Below are 6,798 nucleotides of genomic sequence, written 5' to 3' on the forward strand. Positions count from 1 at the left end.
AGTCTCTCTTTTATTTTGATTTTATGGTCTTTTCCTCCTCTTATGATGGTCTTGTGTAGGTAGTGTCAGGCACTATGAAGTCATGAATATCCAGGCCATTTTATGTCTGGAGGGAGCACATTGTAAGGAGTCCTACCCTTCCTTTGGCTCTTACATTCTTTCCGCCACCTCTTCCGCATTAGACCCTGAGCCTTGGAAGGTGTGATTGAGATGTTAGTCAGTACTCCAGTCACTTCTTTCCAGCACTATGATACCTTCTGAGTCATCCCAAGGTCACTGCCATCTGAAAAAAGAAGATTCTCTACTCAAAGTGAGAGTAGCGTTAATATAAGGGTATAAATATTAAGAGAATTGCTTACTGGGCAGTTTGATAAGCATAGTATATATATTTTTTTCCAGACATCAGCAGATGTTACACCCCTAGGGCTCATGACTACCCCTGTTTTAAGTTTTCAGTATCAGGGATGTGTTCCCCCCCATGGAGTGGGCCTCCAGTCCAATCGGAGGGCAGTTGGTTTCCACCATGACAAACCTGCCACTATTGCACCTGTTGGCTCTTTTGGCCTGGCTGGCCAACTATAAGGCATGCAGTGTCCACTGTTTACCCATTGATTTATAATGTATTTTCATTTATTTAATTTCAAGCAGAGAGATAGGAGAGAGACAGCCAAAGAGAATGGGTGCATTAGGGCCTCCAGCCACTGTAAATGACTCCAGATGCATGCTCCACTTTGTGAATCTGGACTTATGTGGATACTGGGGAACTGAACTGGTCATTGGGCTCTGAAGGCAAGCACTTTAACCACTGAACCATCTCTCCAGCCCTCATTTATTTTTAAAACATATTTTTGCCTATTACAGGTTAATCAGATCTTTGTGTAGTCCCCTTAATTAGTACTGTGACCAAGTGTCATTTAAGACTCCAGTTTACCTTTCTGAGCTCAAGGTCTTAGGTTGGCCTCTGACTCTTCATCTCAGAGCGATGGCTACTTGCCCTCTCTAAATCATTCTATGAGGGCTTTCTCCAGGCACTAAGCAAGTAGCTCAGGGGCCCACACGTGAACCAGCTGCAACCATAGGAAATGCAAAAGGGCACAGTGGCTTTCAGTACAGCTCACCCCACAATCAAACTGCAAATAAAAGGAGGCAAATGACCTGACAAAGGTGGCTTAGACAGGGTTTTGTTTTGACATCTAAAAGCAAAAGTATAGAGAAATCAGGGCTGGAGACATGGCTCAGCCGTTATCTGACTCTCTTCTCTCTCCATGCAAATAAATAAACAACAATATTTTTGGAAAACAAGAAGAGTTGAGAAATCAAAAGTTTCATAGGAGTTCTAGGCAACTTTGTGGCTACTGCCATGTTCAATGTGGGCACTCTTCTTAGATTCAAGGCAGCTGCAGAAGCCCCAGCCATCACTCTTGCCTGGAACCAATAGTCAAAGGAGAGGAGGAGGAAGCTTTTCTAGATTCATTTATCAAGGGAATAAAGCTTCTCTGGGGCCTCCAAGTTTCCTCATGGGTCCCCTTAGCCCCTAACCTTTCTTGTGCAATCACTAGCAAGACAGAATGGGAAGGTGCCCTAAGAAAGAAACAGTCTCCAGGCTGCTGGTTGGCCTGGCCTTTGACCATGCCTGCCAAGCTCCCACAGTCCACCTCAGCAAATTGGTCCAGAGATAAAATGGTGTGCCCAAGGTCACGCAGAAATCAGGCAGGCTTGGAATCCAAACATTCTGCTGCATATGTTGCTTTCAAATTGCTCTCTCTTTGGGGGGAGTTCTCTCTCTCTCTCTCTCTCTCTCTTTTTTTTTTTTTTTTTGCTTTTCAAGGTAGGATCTTCTTCTAGCCCCTGTAAATGGACTCCGGATGCATATACATCTGCCTCTTTTTTTCTCTTGCTCTCAAATAAATAAATAAATATATTTTCTGAGCTAGAGAAATTCCTGCAAAAAGACTAACGGCCTGGGTTCAATTCTCCATACCCATGTAGGGCCAGATAAACAAAGTGGCACATGCATCTGGCGTTTGCATCCAGTGGCTGGAAGCCCTGGCATGTGCCCATTTTTCTGTCTCACTTCTATGTTTAAAAAATTATTTTATTTAGCCAAGCATGGTGGTTGCATGTCTTTGATTCCAGCACTTGGGAGGCAGAGATTGCTGTGAGTTTCAGGCCAGCCTGAGACTAGAGTGAATTCCAGGTCAGCTTGGGCTAACTAGAGTAAAACCCTACCTCTGGGGAAAAAAAAAAAAGTTTAAGACTAAAGCCAAAAGTGGTGGTGTTTTCCTGTTATCCCAATACATGTGAGTTGGAAGCAGGAGGTTCAGTTGTACGACCGACTCAGCTACATAGCATTTTTTTTCCTGTTTTTTTTTCTCCTTCCTTCTTTCCTTCCTTCCTTCCTTCCTTCCTTCCTTCCTTCCTTCCTTCCTTCCTTCCTTCCTTCCTCCCTCCCTCCCTCCCTCCCTCCCTCCCCTCCTTCCCTCCTTCCCTCCTTCCCTCCTTCCCTCCTTCCCTCCTTCCCTCCTTCCCTCCTTCCCTCCTTCCCTCCTTCCCTCCTTCCCTCCTTCCCTCCTTCCCTCCTTCCCTCCTTCCTTCCTTCCTTCCTTCCTTCCTTCCTTTCTTCCTTCCTTTCTTTTCTTCCTTCCTTCGATCGTTCTACATCTGCCTCCCAAATGCGAGGATTAATGGCCCGTGCGCCACCACGCCCAGCTACATAGCAAGCTTGAGACCAGTCTGGGCTGCACGAAGCCCTGTATCTAAATAACAAATGTCCAAGACTCTAAAATTTATTTTACGAAGTCGAAGGATAGAAAAACCAAGATTTAAGACACTGGGTGATTCCATAGCGCCACCTCGCGGCCATAGTGGAGCATAACGTCTGGAAAAAAAGCACTGACATGAAAGAATCCGAAAAAGCAATGTCAAGTGCTGACTTGATGATGTCTTGATGAGCACAGCTGCCCTCCAAAAACAATTTCAGGACTTCTAGATGTTTTAGTGATTAAAAATATTCAGGCTCTGAGTTCAAGACCAGTCTGAGAATACATAGTGAAATCCAGGTCAGCTTGGGCTAGAGTAATACCCGACCTTGAAAAACAAAACAAAACAAAAAATTCAGTGTCATCCTGGAATACAATTAGACTACCTAGTGAGACCCTGTTTCCAAAAAGTTCTTTTGTGCTGGGAGATAGCTCAGTAGTCAAAGAGCTTGCCTCCTACCTCCAGCTCCCGTCCCCAGCCCGGCCCTGAGGACTCAGCACATTTTAGTATTGCCTCTGAGATATTTTGTTGTTGTCGGGGTTTTTTTAGTTTTTTGAGGTAGGGTCTCACTCTAGCCCAGGCTGACCTGGATTTCACTATGTAGTCTCAGGCTGGCCTCAAACTCATGGCGATCCTCCTTCCTCTTCCTCCCAAGTGCTGGGATTAAAGGTGTGAGCCACCACGCCTGGCTTGCCTCTCAGATTAAAAAAAGAAAAAAGTTTTTTAAAATTTTATATTTGAGAAAAAGAGAGTCACAGTCAGAGAAAATGAGTATGGCACAAAGAAAATAAGGTGGAAAAAAGGAAAATGGGGTGGATGGACTGGAGAGATGGCTCAGAGTTAAAGGTGCTTTTTTGCAAAGCCTGATGGACTGGGTTCTGTTCCCCAGTATCCACATAAAGCCATATGCACACAGTGACACGTGCATGGCAGAATGCCTTAATGTGCCCATACTCTGTCTTCCTCTTTCTTTCTCTCTCAAATAAATATTAAAAAAGAAAGCATCACTGAGGATGACCCCTGAGGTTGATCTTCGACCACCACATGCACACTCATAACTGTGTACATATAAAAGCACACAAATATAAACATACATGCACACCACACATACAAGCAATTAAAAAAATTCCTGAGGCCAGGAATGGTGGTGCCTGCCTTTAATCCCAGGACTTGGGAGGCAGAGGTAGGAGGATCGATGTGAGTTCGAGGCAATCCTGAGACTACATAGTGAATTCCAGGTCAGCCTGGACTAGAGTGCCTAAAAAACTAAAAAACTAAAAAAAACTAAAAAATAAAAAAAATAATTTTCAAAAATAATAATAATTCCTGGACTGGAACATGGCTTAGCATTTATGATGTTTGTGAAGCCAAAGGATCCAGGTCAATTCCCCAGTACACACCTAAGCCAGATGCGCTTAATTTTATTTGAGAGAGAAAGGCAGTACTGTATGCATCTGGAGTTCATTTATAGCTACTGAAGGCCCCGGCACACCCATCCTCTCCCTCTCTCTATCTGCCTTTCTCTCTCAAATAAAATTAAAAAAAATTTTACTTTGCCTTTGTATATGTGAAGATAAATACATTTTACTGGGCTGGAGAGCCTGCAAAGCCTAAGCACCCTGGTTCAATTTTCCAGGTCCCATGTAAACCAGATGCCCATGGTGATACATGTGGCTCTGAGTTCATTTGCAGTGGCAAGAGGACCTGGCACACCCATTCTCACTCTCTCTCTCTATGGCTCTAATGAATTAAAAAAAAATGTTTTTAACTGTTGTTAAAAAAAAATGCCGCCGGGCGTGGTGGTGCATGCCTTTAATCCCAGCACTTGGGAGGCAGAGGTAGGAGGATCACCATGAGTTCGAGGCCACCCTGAGACTCCACAGTGAATTCCAGGTCAGCCTGGGCTAGAGTGAGACCATACCTCAAAAAACAAAAACAAAAACAAAAAAAACTATAATGGCCAAGTGTGGTGATACACTCCTTTAATCCCAGCACTTGGGAGGCAGAGGTAGGAGGATCACCATGAGTTTGAGGCCTCACTGAGAATACAGAGTGAATTCCAGGTCAGCCTGTGATAGGGTGAAACCCTACCTCAAAAAACAAAAACAAACAAACAAACAAAAACCAAGCAAGCAAACAAACAACAACAAAAACCATAATAGGGGTGACAAGGTCAGGAAAAGAGATTAAATAAAGGAAAGGTGGAGGGAGGGCTAATCAAAATCTAAGAGGCTATAAATAAGTCATATGGAAACCTACCTTTTTGGACAATGAAACACTCAGAAGCCATAGATTGTTACTAGAAAATTTTTAGTGTCAGGGATGGAATACTTTCCAGTGAGTTGTTGGCCAGGGAGGTCTCTAATACCCCAAAACATTACAGGCCATTGCCAAGGCCCTTGGTTTCCCACAAGAATAGATAGTAAGAACCTATTGCTGAAGAATCCACATACTTGGGCTGCAAGGCCACTGAGAAATCCTGCTGGAGATGAGCTGATAACCTCCTCCATGTAGAGCAGCTGACAGAAAGCTGGAAAAAGCTACGCTGCATGCAGTTCAATGGGAGAGAGAGAACTCACCATTGAAGATACTCAACAGTGGACACTGCAAGCCTTAAATTTGACCAGCCAGGCCAAATGAGACAATGGGTGCAAGAGTGCCATGCCTTCAGGGTGCTGGGAAGAAGTGACTGGAGTGCTCAGCACTGCAATATCTCCATCACACCTTCCAAGGCTCAGGGTCCATTGCAGAAGAGGCGGTAAAAGAATGTAAGAGCCAAAGGAAGTATAGGACTCCTTACAACATGTTCTCCCCCAGACACAATATGGCTTGGATACCTATGACCTCACAGTGCCTGACACTACCTACACAAGACCATCATAATAGGAGGAAAAGATCATGACGTCAAAATAAAAGATAGACTGATTGAGATGGGGAGGGGATATGATGGAGAGTGGAGTTTCAAAGGGGAATGTGGGGGGAGGGGGCCACAGGAGGGCATTACCATGGGATATTATTTGCAATCATGGAAGTTGTTACTAAAAAAAAAAAATTGAATAAACAATCTAAAAAAAAAAAAAGAGTGCCATGCCTGTTATAGTGAAACTAACTGCCCTCTAATTGGACTGGAGGCCCGCTCCATGGGAGGGAATACATCCCTGATACAGAAAACTTAAAACAGGGGTAGTCATGAGCCCTAGGGATGTAACGTCTGCTGATGTCTGGATAAATGTATATACTATGCTTATCAAACTGCCCAGTAAGCACTTCTCTTAATGTTCATACCCATATATTAATGCTACTTTCACTTTTGGTTAGAGAAGCTTCTCTTTTCAGATGGTGGTGACCTGGGGTGACTCAGAAGGCACCATGGTGCTGGGAAAAAGTGACAGAGGAGTGCTCAGCACTGCAATATCTCCATCACACCTTCCAAGGCTCAGGGTCCATTGCGGAAGACGTGGTGGAAGGAATGTAAGAGCCAAAGGAAGGGTAGGACTCCTTACAACGTGCTCCTCCAGACACAAAATGGCCTGGATATCCATGACCTCACAGTGCCTGACACTACCTACACAAGACCATCATACTAGGTGGAAAAGATCATGATATCAAAACAAAAGAAACTGATTGAGGGCTGGAGAGATGGCTTAGTGGTTAAGGCATTTGTCTGTAAAATCAAAGGACCTCGGTTTGATTCCCCAGGACTCACATAAGCCAGATGTACAAGGGGGTGCATGTGTCTGGGTTTGCAGTAGCTGGAGGCCCTGGGGCTCACTCTCATGTTCACACACACACACTCTCTCTCTCTACCTCTTTCTCACAAATAAATAAATAAATAAATAGAATTGTTTTGTTTTGTTTTGTTTTTTTGAGGTAGGGTCTCAATCTGGTCCAGGCTGACCTGGAATTAACTATGTAGTGTCAGGGTGGCCTCGAACTCATGGTGATCCTCCTCCCTCTGCCTCCCTAGTGCTGGGATTAAAGGAGTGCGCCACCACGCCCAGCAAAAAAATGTTTTAAAAGAAACTGATTGAGAGGGAG

This window comes from Jaculus jaculus, chromosome 14 (genome assembly GCF_020740685.1).
Source record: "Jaculus jaculus isolate mJacJac1 chromosome 14, mJacJac1.mat.Y.cur, whole genome shotgun sequence".
NCBI classification, from domain to species: domain Eukaryota; kingdom Metazoa; phylum Chordata; class Mammalia; order Rodentia; family Dipodidae; genus Jaculus; species Jaculus jaculus.